Source organism: Equus przewalskii, chromosome 18 (assembly GCF_037783145.1).
Source record: "Equus przewalskii isolate Varuska chromosome 18, EquPr2, whole genome shotgun sequence".
Classification (NCBI taxonomy): Eukaryota; Metazoa; Chordata; class Mammalia; order Perissodactyla; family Equidae; genus Equus; species Equus przewalskii.
In genome coordinates this window covers 41,404,109-41,417,440 of record NC_091848.1, presented here as the reverse complement: position 1 = coordinate 41,417,440, position 13,332 = coordinate 41,404,109, and the positions used below count along the sequence as shown (strand labels likewise).

The 13,332-nt window shown below is 39.7% G+C and overlaps 1 protein-coding gene across 15 annotated transcripts in view; it reads right to left on the bottom strand.

The window, feature by feature from the left end:
• Positions 1–13,332, bottom strand: part of IGSF11 (immunoglobulin superfamily member 11) — a 176,064-nt gene that overhangs the window by 80,712 nt on the left and 82,020 nt on the right. The window contains exon 1 of one of the 15 annotated variants that reach the window (XM_070583862.1): positions 1,369–1,547. The exons of 13 other annotated variants lie outside the window; for them this stretch is intronic. The gene's annotated coding sequence lies outside the window, so the exon portion shown is untranslated. Of the gene's footprint in view, positions 1–1,368; positions 1,548–13,332 lie in introns of those variants that run through there. One more of the 15 variants, XM_070583864.1, reaches the window with a different exon arrangement.

Below are 13,332 nucleotides of genomic sequence, written 5' to 3'. Positions count from 1 at the left end.
AATAACCAGAAAAATTCAGAGCATTTCTTTTGTAACTGGCAGCAACCATTCTCCTCACAGCAACTATTTGCTAAAAGGTTGCCTCGGTGGTATTACTAGTTCTATAGCCCTCCCCTGGCAGAGAGCTATTTTGTCGCCTGTGCTAAGAATGGGGCGATGTCTTGCATGCAAGATTTCTTAGAGACCACTGAAACGAAGGCATATTACAACATGATTGTGTCTACTTCGGACTGAGTTAGCGAGCCCTTTCCCCAGCAGAACTTTGCTATGGCAGAATGAAGTTCAAAGCCATACCCTCATAAACTAATAAAAAGCTCTACCCAAGTCACTTCGCAAACTGAAATGCAAATCAGTTGTGATTATAAGGTAATGAGAGCAATGCTACACTAATTCATTCAACAAACATTTACTGATTAATTCTGGGTCATGCACTATTTTACGACCTGATTTTCGGGGGGACAGGGGACAAAGGATGAGAAGCCAAAGGAAGGTAAGATAAATAAGACACAGCCCCTGTCTAGTAAGAAAAGCAAATAGACATGCAAATAACGGTAAAACTGTTTGATCAACGTTACAAAGCAGTGCTGCTCAAAATGTGGCCCAAGGACCAATGCCGCCGTGAATGGTTTATTGTTGGTCTACAAGAAATAGTTAACTTTAGAAATTGAGGGTAAACATTTAGAAACCTTTATAGCAATTTAATAGTAATTTTAGGTCTGTTGAATCTAATAATTTTAAAATGAGCTTTCTATTTTGTATTTTAGTGTATCTATTACACTTCATTTTTCCAGTATTTCACTTTTATTACATTTTACAAAATTACTGGTCCACAAACGGTTTGAGAAGCAATGCAATAAAGTGATATAACAGAAGTAATATATACTATACTACACTATATTATGCTATCCAGTAAGAGCACGGATGAGAAACGGCCTGGGAGATTTAAGAGACGCTCCAGAGAAGAGACAGCCTTTGAGCTGCAAGGATAAGTCGGAGACAGGCAGAAGCGCAAGGTACCACAGGTGGAGGAGCATCTGCAAAAGCTTGGGGGTCAGAAAAGGGGATGGGATGTTTACAGCATCAACTTTGAGGCACAGTAATAACAGTACAAGTGCAGAAAGTTAATCTACAAGGTGATTCTGAGAGACTTGCATGACTTTACGGTTTACGCTTTGGGCTTTACCCAAAACACAAGAGGGAACCACCGAATATTTTTATAATCAGAAGAAGGATGTGTTAATATTTTCATTAAAGTTATTCTGGCATCAGTGTGATAGATAGATTTGAAGGCGGGGAGAACAGACGGAGGGACAGAGACCAGTCATGAAAATACTGGAATAATCTAGGTGGGAAGTGAACAGAGCCTACCTTATGCCAAGGAAAACAGGCAGGAGAGATGGCTTAGGAAAATGTTTTAAGGGTAGGAATGTATAACATTCCCTACTTATCAATATGGATCAGAATCTGTAATCAGACAGTTGTTCACTTAATTCAATACGGGGCCTGGTTATATAAGAAGGGATCAGTTAAGTATAAGGATGGTGAGTGGGTTACTAAGAAGAGAGAGAATGGAATGAAATGTGAAATTCTAGAATGAAAATGTGGAAGTTCAGTAGATACAAATATGAAAAGAGTATTACTGAGAGATAGGAGAGGTATGTGGGGCAAAATGTGAAATTCTAGAATACTGGGCTTTAACAATCTAAACAGATTCACATATATGTAAGTGGAGAAGAGGAATGGGTAAGGAGCTGTAGCCAGCACATTACTTTTCACGTTCTACATAGAGAGCAGTGGGACACAGACACTGTGGGAGATAAAAGGGGTGTGAGAATAGTCCTTTCACTACTAGCCCCAGGGCAACTCCGGGTCTCCCAGACGCCCTAGAAGTTAGCGATGTACCACAGCAGGCCTGAGGTACTTACTTCAACAAGTATCAAACCAAGACTCATTTTCAATCAGAGAAGCCTACGGGTTCTGGGAATCTCTAAAGGGCAGGTGGGTGTGTGTGTGTATAGTGTTGGTGGGCAGGGAGGGAGGGCTTCTTGGCTGCAAGAAATGAATAGTTCCCTGAAATGTCCCCAGGAAAAATTTGAGTCTCTCGAATGAAAAGTGTTGAGTCAACCAGCTCTTCTGGAATCACCCAGTCTCCAGGGGAAGGATAGCCCTCCCAAACCCAAGGAAACTCCACAGAGGTCAGGAGACATGCTTCTCCTTAGAATAGCGGCCACAGGCTAAGTGAGTCCCTGAAACTCAGTGCCTCTTGAGAGAAAGCAGCAGGGGTGGGGAAGGTAAGGCAAGCACATACCATTTTTCATGGAATATTTTGAATATATTTAGATGGGGTCAGAAACAATTCAAATATTGTTCTATCATGGATATTTATACCCCTGTTAGCCACAGACACACAGGGAACACCACTTATCATAACAATACCGTTGTGGGACAGGTCCAATGCCCACATTGTGGTGGCCCGATTATGTTTTATCAGGCTCTCCTAATAAGTATCAGCTATATTTCAGGGCACATGATTTTACCAAAGTATATAATAGGCTTGGTTTCATAACAACTTCCACTGCAGCATTCTGGTCACAAACTGGGTCAAATAACCCCACTGGTATCTTTGTATCACAGCTGTATCTATACAAGTGAAATTCAGTAATTAACCTGTGAATTTAATTTAATTATTCAACAAGTATACCAGATTCAGCATTAAAAAGTTTAATTTACCTAACACGTAATATGCTTTTAATCTAAGATCATCAACTGCCACTATGTCTTTTTAAAATGACATTGGATATAATATAAATGTTCACATACAAGAAAAGAGAACATAAAACTACCTCCTAAGATTATTAATTGCCATTTTATCATTAGAATGAACAAAGTCTCAATCAGGGCCTACCAATCTGTAAGACACTATTGGGAACCAACGGAAAACACAAAAATCGAATTATCCACGAGGGCTGGAAAAGATAGAGAACAGAATCGCTTAATACCAATCATGTATGGAGGTAAGCAGAGGAGAAGCTCTCCATTCAGAGGCTCCAAGATCCTCTGCAAGTCCCGTACAATGCACCAGCATGGAAAGTGATGAATAAGCTGCATTGATTATAGTGACTACGTCACGGCTGGCTGAACATTCAGTCCACAAACAGAAGGCTTCTTGTATTTGCTCGAATCAACCATAGGAAAGTTTTAGCAAAAAGACTGTTATATTCAAATGGAAATCAGTACTTTCCAGCAAGAATGGACAATTAGCAACTCCTTAAACTGGCACTAAGAGGAAGAGCAGGGAAATGTACCAGAAACGATCACAAACAACCTATATTCCAAAATGTGAAATAAATAAGAAAGACTACTAGCATTTTGAAAAATTCATACAGCAGACATAAGTCTGGATGTTATGGGTCTCCCAGTTATCAACCCACACTGGTAGATTTCACCCAAACACGCCCCTTTACTAAATCTTTTATTACACACAAATGTAAACCGTAGTCTAAGATTCCAGCACATGGTTGATTTAGATGGTGTTCCTTGAACATTTAGTAATAAAGTGCAAAGCCTCTTTAATACATCCTTTGAATCTACATTTAAAAAGCCCGCATTCACCAAATTAACAGATTCTAACAAATACTTCTCCAAAACTGGCAGGACAAATAGTCACCATGCTCACCCCCATCTCCAAGCACACACTCAATTTTGCTCTATCTGTCCTATGGATCTGGCTTTCTAGTCTGATCCTGGGGCTATAACATGTCTACAGGCTCTCAAATAAGTTACAACGATGCCTTGGCCACCTTGGGATGGAAGAAAAATGTTCAAGGAAAAAAGAGGTCAAGGAATTGCACCAGAGCTAAGCAATGATTTCTTAGATATACCAAAAGCACAAGCAACAAAAGAAAAACTTGATAACTTAAACTTGATCAAAACTAAAAATGTTGGTGCTTCAGATGACACCACCAAGAAAGTGAACAGACAATCAACAGAATGAGAGAAAACAGTTGTAAATTATATGTCTGACAGGGGACTTGTCTCCAGCATCTACCAACAAAAAGACAAATAACCCAATTAAAAAATGGGCAAAGTGTGTGAATAAGACATTTCTCCACAGAAAACATACGACTGACCAATCAGCACATGAAAAGATGCTTAGTATTATTAGTTATTAGGAAGATGCAAAATCACAATGAGATACCACTTCAAACCCACTAGAATGGCTACAATAGAAACATAATAAGTGTTGGTGAGGATGTAGACAAATTGAGACCCTCATACACTGCTGGGGAAATGTACAGCCACTTTGGAAAATAGTTTGGCAGTTAAACAGAGAGTTACCCCAGGACCCAATAATTACTCCAGGGTGGAAAAGAAAAATGAAAATGTATGTCCACACAAAAACTTGTACATAAATATTCACACCAGTATTCATGATAGCCAAAAAGTGGAAACAATCCAAATGTCCACCAACTTATGACTGAATAAATAGAAATGTGTATATCCATACATGTAATATCATTCAGCAATAATAAAGAATGAAGTACTGATACATGCTAAAATGTGGATGAATCTCGAAAACACTATGCTAAGTGAAAGAAGCCAGTCACAAATGACCACATAATGTATGATCCCATCGGTATGAATTGACCAGAATAGGCAACTCTATAGACACAGAAAGTAGATTAGAGGTTGCCCAGCACTAGGAGGGGGTGGGAAAGAGTGCGGAGAGACTGCTAGTAGGTATAAGTTTTCTTTCTGGAGTGATGAAAATGTTCTAAAATTAGATTATGGTGATGGTTACACAAATCTGTAAATATACTGAAAACCATCAACCTGTACACTTTAAATGGGTAAATTTTATGCTGTGTAAATTATTATCTCAATAAAGTTGTTTTTTGTGTGTGTGCCAAAGTGCAAACCCTTACACATTTCTAAAAGCCGACCCTAAAGCTCCCTGATACCAGATGGAGCCAGGCCTATTTGAAGTAGAGCAATTATATTCGCATCCACCTGCGTCTATATCCCAGGCATTGCTCTAGAACTGGACTGGCTCTGGGGGCACCAAAGAACCAAACAGATGCATTCCAAACACTTGCAATGTCTAAGGATACCAAAGCCTAGCAGCACTGACTGCCAATTTTGGTTCCATTTGCTTCAACACTGACTGAAGCCACCATAGGCCAACGACTATGTTCAGACTATGAAGACAAAAGATAGAGTAGGCCCAATGCCCAAGGAGTTCACAGCCTGTTAGGTCTGAGATAGATATGTATGCACATGATTCAAGTTCAGTGCTCTATGTGCAAACTACAGGGAAAAGTATGGGGGCAGAGAAATACAGAGAAAGGAGTAATGAATCTTGTCTGGAGATGACTCACACAGGTTTCACAGGAATGACAACGGCTTTAAAGGGTTGGTAGAGGGAAACGGTCTACAAAAAGAGATGGAGAAAGGAAAGCAAACCACAGTCAAGGCAATGAAAAGGTGGATGTAAAAGCAAAGAGGCTTAGGGGACCAAAAGAAATTTGGGAATCAAAAAGGTGAGACAAGAGGCCGGCCTAGTGGCGTAGTGGTTAAGTTTGCACACTCTGCTTCAGAAGCCCAGGGTTCACGGTTTTGGATCCCAGGTGCAGACCTACACACTGCTAATCAAGCCATGCTGTGGAGGCATCCCACATACAAAACAGAGGAAGACTGGCAACAGATGTTAGCTCAGGGCCAATCTTCTTCACCCCAAAAAAAAGGAGGGGGATGAGACAAGACTGTTAGAAGATGAGTTAGGGTAATTAAGCCAGATCATGAAAGGTCTCGTGGATATGCTACAAATTTTAAACCTTATCCTAAAAGCAACAGTGAGCCATTGAAGGTTATTAAGTGGGTGAATGAAATAATCAGATTTATTTTAGAAATATCACCCTAGCCATCGTCTGCAGGATCAAGATTCACTAGGGCAAGAGTTCCCCAGCTTTTCTTTACCTATGTAATTATTTTCAATCTGCTTTCAAATGAAATTTTACACAGAAAGCCAAGATGTGAAAAACCAAATCTCTTCTGGTTGAAACAGAGGTGGAGGGCCTGGTGCCCTGTCTGGACAATGCTCCTTTAACCCCCACCACGGAAGAACCCTTGGTGCTCTGCAGAAGATGGTGTGGAAAACTCTGGACTAAAGAGAGGTAATAACGGAAGACTGGAGATTAATTAGGAAACGAGTGTAGTAATCCAGGCGAAAAATGATCAGTACCTAAAGTAGGCGTAAATGACGGAGAAAGGGGAGAAAAGGGTCCAGACAGCTCTAAAGAGATATAGAATCGACAAGACTTTATGACTGACTAGATGTAGAGAGTGAAGAAGAAGAAAGAATCAAGGATAACTTCCGGGCTTCTGGCCTAGGGAAGAGGAATGACTTCACTGATAAAAGGAAATGTACAAAGGACACTTGACTTTCGTAAAGATATTTCAACCTAAAAGTTCCCAAAACTGAACTCTTGCCCCTTCACTCTCAAACCTGTTTCCCAGTGCGTGCGGGGTTTCATCATCTCAGAATATGGCACCAGACTGATGCTGGTACTTGAGCCAGAAACCTGGGAGTCACCTTTGACCTCTGTTCCCACCAGCCCCCACACTCAGTCCATTACCAAGTGCCAGTGAATTTCAAACTCTAATTTGGAAATTGTTTCACCTGTCCATCACTTCTCTCTATCACCACTGCCACCACGCTAGTTTACGCCATTATCATCCACTCCTTGATTTCTCCAATAGCCTCTCACTCAGTCTCCTTGCCCCACTATCCTTGGACTCACTTCAATCTATTCTAAACACAAGAATGATCTTTTTAAAGTGTAAAACCCTTCAAGATATTCCCATTGCCCTTGAAGTCTCAAGACAGGGAACATGTCTTGTTTTATTCACTCAGTGCCCAGGTCCAGTACATTACAAGAATGAAAGAGAAAAGATCAGCTTTGGAGTAAGATGGTGAGTCCAGCTACAGACGTTTGGGTTTGAGGTGTCTGTGTGACGTCCAAGTAGAGGCACCCCACTGGCAACCAGCAATATGGGCCTGGATCCTAAGTGACATTTGGCTTCACTATTTCAGGTCTAACATAAGAAGAGTTATCTATGGTAAACAGGACTAAGACTATTTTAGATAATCATGAACTAAGTTAATAAAGCTTGAAGCAAGCTCAGCTTCTTAGAAAAGATTAAAGTGTCTCTCTAATCTGAACTTTTGCAGCTCTGGGTCAGGTCTAGGTTAGCATTTCAAGGACAAAAGAAACCAGTGACCCAGCACCAGATTTGTGGTGGGATCTTTACAAGGATCAATTTGGTAGCAAAGCCTAGGATTTGACCACTACTTTCCAACTATTCTTGCAGCACCTCTGCCCCTTTGCTCCCTGATGTCCTCACCCATTTCCAAATGACTTCTCTATTAGTTAATCATAAATCATCCCCCACTCTCAGGCAGCACATCTGGGGTGGTGCCTGGAAGTCTGTATCCTGACAACCACACCAGGCAATTTCTCAGCCTGGGGACACCACTCAGCTAACAGTTTAGGGAACAGGTGCAAAAGTTATCTTCCTTCCTCTCTCCTACTGACCCTAGAGAGCTGCCTCAGGATGTGGCTGCTATTAGGATTTTCAGACAATAATAATTAAATTACGATTCACTGTGGGCTTCCTATGGTATTGTGCAAAGCATTTAATATAAAGTACTATACACGATAAACAAATGCTAAGAGCTTCCACAGAATTTCTAACAAGTAACAATTACTCTTCCAAATGCAGATTTGCATAAGAGACACTGATTATAATCTCCAATATCCTTTTTTCTCCTTAACTTTCCCCAGTATCAGTGTTTCTTAATTACTGTACACAAATCTTTCAAGTTCAGTAAGATGGTTACGGCATCTATCTTTATTTCAATTTTTAGGTCAACATATAAAATAATTGTTTACATATTTTAACTTTTTCGTGTGTGAGGAACATGGGCCCTGAGCTAACATGTGTTGCCAATCTTCCTCTTTTTGACTGAGGAAGACTGTCACTGAGCTAACATCCATACTACTCTTCCTCTATTTTATGTGGGACACCACCACAGCATGGCTTGATGAGAGGTGCTATGTCTGCACCTGGGATCCAAACCCGTGAACCCCAGGCCACCAAAGAGGAGCACGTGAACTTAATCACTACACCACTGGGCCAGCCTCTATTTTAACTTTTAAAAGAGAATGTTTTGAGAACCTCTGTCTACACATCCGGGCACAGTTAGCAACTGTAAGATGAGTCGGCTTATGACCTAGTCATTTGGTTTATTATTCAGTTGATCACAGGCAACAGCCTGGTGACTCTGACAGTCCTAAGGCTTTAAACTGATTCATGTTTGGTTGTATGTCATTTATTTTGTATCTATAAAAGCCCACTGGCTAAATACAGGAAACATAAGAATTATTGGAATATTAGTCAATAAAGAATACAAACATTAAATCCTACAACTTCAACTCAAGATGATCTTTGCCAACTTGGTATTACGTTATCTGATCAGATTTCTTATCTCTTACAACAAAATGTTTCCAATACTTCAAAATCAAATAAAAAAAAGAAAATTACAGGAAATATAGCATCAAAACTGTCTTTTCATTTATGAGGAATTAAGATTGTCTGCCCCCACAATGTGTTATTTGCCAGGAAAGTACTTACAAATAGCAGTTTAAAGTATTTTATTATTGTATTTAAAAAGAAAGCCCATAAAATAATTTCTTAAAAATAAGACAAAATACTAGACTTTCAACCATTAAGTGACAAAGAAAGCTTTTTATTTCTTCTTGATGCCTGGACACAACCTTAAATTTCAATCTGCACTTTAATCTATATTCATTCCCCAAAATACATCATTTTAAAATGTGACAAGTGCTGCTTTATTTTAGGTGACTAATTTAAAGTAAATTAAGCAATCTTATTACACATGCAAAATAATGTATGTATAAAGCTATTCATTTTAGCATTGTTCATAATAGTAAAGGATGGAGGGGCCAGCCCTGTGGCAGAGTGGTTAAGTTTGCGAGCTCCACTTCAGTGTCCCAGGGTTTTGCTGGTTCAGATCCTGGGTGTGGACATGGCACCACTCATCAAGCCACACTGAGGCGGCGTCCCACACAGCAGAACCAGAAGGACCCACAACTAGAATATACAACTACGTACTGTGGGGCTTTGTGGAGAAGAAGGAAAAAAAACAGATTGGCCACAGATGTTAGCTCAGATCTCAATGTTTAAGAAAAAAAAGAATGGAAATCATCCACGAATGGAAATCCATCAGAAGGGGGTACAAGTTATAGTACATCAACACACTGAAATTTTATGCAGGGATAAAAAAAGAATAAGGAAACATACAGGTATATAGTGTACTGCTACTTGTGTAGGAAATGGGGGTGGGTTATAAATGTATTTGATTATATATGCTTAAAATAACTCTAGAATATTTTTTCAAAAACTAACAACACTGGCTGCCTATGCAGGAGACAAATTGAAGGAATGCAGCCAAGGAAAACTTTTCAAAAGGTATTCTTTTATATTTTTTTGAAATTTGAGCCATGTGAATGTATAACCTATTCCAAGAAAGAAATGGTTAAAATAAATGACATTTTTAAAAAGTAAACCATGTATAAAATTATTTTAAAAGAAATGAATACTTTCAAAAATGTAGGACTCCACAAAACCAGGCACACAGATCAATGGAACAGAATTGAAAGAGCAGAAATAAAACCACATATCCACAGACAGCTAATCTTCGACAAAGGAGCCAAGAGCACACAAATTGAGAAAGGAACGTCTCTTCAGTAAATGGTGTTGGGAAAACTGGACAGCTACGTGCAAAAGTATGAAAGTAGGCCATTATCTTTTGCCATACATAAAAATTAACTCAAAATGGATTAAAGACTTGAAGTTAAGATGTGAAACCATAAAACTCCTAGAAGAAAATACAGGCAGTGCACTCTTTGATATCGGTCTTAGAAGCATCTTTTTGAATACTATGTCTACTCAGGCAAGGGAAACAAAAGAAAAAGTAAACAAACAGGACTACATCAGACTGACAAGCTTCTGCAAAGCAAAGGAAACCAAGAACAAAACAAAAAGACAACCCACCAAGTGGGAGAAAATATTTGCAAATCATATACCTGACAAAGGGTTAATCCCCAAAATACATAAAGAACTCATACAACTCAACCACCAAAAAAACAAACACCAGATCAAAAAATGGGCAGAGGATATGAATAGACATTTTTCCAAAGAAGACAGACAGATGGCCAACAGGCAAATGAAAAGATGTTCAACATCTCTAATCAATAGGGAAATGCAAACCAAAACTACAATGAAGGGGCTAGCCCCGTGGCCAAGTGGTTAAAGTTCCATACGCTCCACTTTGGCGGGCAGGGTCCGTGGGTTCAGATCCCAGGTGTGGACCTACTCCACTCATCAGCCGTGCTGTGGAGGCATCCTACATACAAAGTAGAGGAAGACTGGCAGAGATGTTAGCTCAGGGCTAAGCTTCCTCAAACAAAAAAAAATGAGGAGAGTTGACAATGGACGTTAGCTCAGGGTGAATCTTCCTCACAAAAAAAAACCCCAAAACTATAATGAGGTATCACCTTACACCTGTCAGAATGGTTTTAATTACCGCCCCCCCAAAAAATAACAAACGTTGGAGAGGATGTGGAGAAAAGGGAACCTTCATACACTGCTGATGGGAATGCAAACTGGTGCAGCCACTACGGAAAACAGTATAGATGTTTCCCAAAAAATTAAAAATAGAAATACCATATGACCCAGCTGTCCAACTACTGGGTATCTAGCCAAAGAACTTGAAATCAGCAATTCAAAGAGACTTATGCACCTCTATGTTCACTGCAGCATTATTCACAATAGCCAAGATGTGGAAGCAACCCAAATGCCCATCAAACTGATGATTGGATAAAGAAGATAAGGTGAATACACACACACACACAATGGAATACTACTCAGCCATAAAAAAAACACAAAGTCAAACACCATATGACTTCACTCATATGTAGAAGATAAACAAACACATGGACAAAAAGAACAGATTAGTGGTTACCAGAAGGGAAGGGGGTTGGAGGTAGGCATAAGGGGTAAAGGGGCACATATATATGTGACTGACAAATAGTTATGTAAACCTGAAATTTCACAGTTATAAACTATCAGGATCTCAATAAAATAAAATTTTAAAAAATGATTCCCCACAAAAAAAAATGTAGGACTCAATGACTAGGTTATATATAATTACAGAGATAAAACCATTTTGTAAAGGACCTATCACAATTACGTCTGTAATCGTAAAACTGCTCACGTGATTCTGTGTGCCCCCTTGAATCACATGGACCATAGCAATCTTAGAGTTAATTTCATCTCAAATCCTTTCCACGTTCCACCAATGGTTAAAACAGCAGCTACAATGGGCTCCTTCATTTCCTCAAGACTATAAGGAAAAGGCAATACAAACATAAGCTTCTTGACAAAACCCCATAAGAAGTGACGGAGCAAAAATGTTTGGAAAATGTTCAATTCTTCTAATCGCACTGTGCATCACCTGCTAAATGAAAAAGTCAAAATGTTTCTTCATGTATAATGCTACATTAAATCATATATTAAATATAAACTTTATAACATAGTACTTAATAGTAGAATATTCATTCAAGAACAATTTTATTCTAATCACATTTTCTTTTACAGCCCCCAAATGACAGAATGTCTTCTAAAAATTAATTCATAAGGAGGTTCTTGAGAAATAGGGTCTCAGGTCAAAATAAGGTGAGCAGAAAGCAAGGCGCCTACAGTACCAGTGACAACTGACACCCAGAGTTGTTGGGGAACAAAAATCAGATATTTAAAAATATGAAAATGTTGGCTTTTTGATTCACCCTTCAACTGCAAATGGGTCTTCCCACTGAGCTCCCAGTAGACCCACTTAAAAGCTCCTCCAAAGATTCGTCTTCCTTAAACTCTTCTCCCAACCTACCCTTCCAACTCCTGGCAAACACCCCACTTGTCACCTTTCCTAGAAGAAACTGAAGGAATTCTGTCCCGACCACATGGGAGTGTCCACCCTTGTACCTATCCTTTCACCTGTCTCTCCCACCTCACAAGAAGTAGGCTGACTCCCTCCTTGCCTTAAATCATCTCTCCGCTTCCCCCAACATCTTGTTAGCGCGATCATCCGACCGCTTCACGTTTCAACTTCTCCCATTTGTTCCACCCCTTCCTTTGTGCCTCTAAAAAAGCAAAGATCTTCTGTTATTTTGACAAGTTTCTCTTGACCCAGCTGCCTCCTCTAACTATTGTGCTACTTCTCTCCTTTTCCTGGTCAAGCTGCCCAAGTACGGAAGCCACATCTATGACTGCTTCTTCCTTCCCTCAGGAAAGGGATGCTTCGGTTTCAAATCTTCTACTAAAATAGCCTTATCGAAGTTCCCTAATGTCCTCCTAATCATTGAATCAAAAGTGAAGGGGACCTTCAAGCTCATCCACCCCATTTAGCTTTTCGGGTGGAGAGGGAAGCTGAGACCTGTGAGAGATTAATTTGACCAACATTATACAGTGAACTGGTGTGGACTCTCGACAGCCTCCCATCCAGAAGAATACACACTTCTTGGTTAAAAAAAAAAGAACCAAGAAGACCAAGATGAACCCTACTCAAAACTATTTCAGGTATCTCCACAAAACAAAAGTGAAGAGCCACACTTATCATCTGAAATGAAGGTCAATACAAATACAGCCCATTTCAGTTGGCTTTGGAATGTGGCCTTGCACTTTATGAATTCCTAAACGTCGAAATCAAATAAAGTTCTGCTGTGAAATATGTTCAGGAAAGTGAATTTTCCTCTTCTTTTCCTCCACCCCAACCTCTGCCACGCACTTGTCTGTAGTACACAGTCTGAATCTGAGTGTGGAAAGGTCCTCCTAGAAACTGAAGGAGTAATCAGAGAAGGAGAAAGAGAAACAGGCAAAGAAGAAGCAAGGAGTTTCTAGGAGAAGGAAGCAGGCAACAGTGCTGAATGCTAATTGTACACACACTTCCCTGTGGAGACTTCTTTTCAGACATTTTTGGTCATCCTAAATCAGTCCCTGAAGGTTTCCTGAATTAGAGGTTACCTCTTTTACAAATAAACATGCCCATCTGAGCACGAAGAATATACTTTCTTTAGTCTACTTGTGCTCAGTCTCTCAGACTGCAAATTCCAGAGGCCAACCAACCGTCTTGGAGTAAAATATTTGAAATTCTACTACTGAAGCTTTCTCCCCATCCAACATCTTCTTCCATAA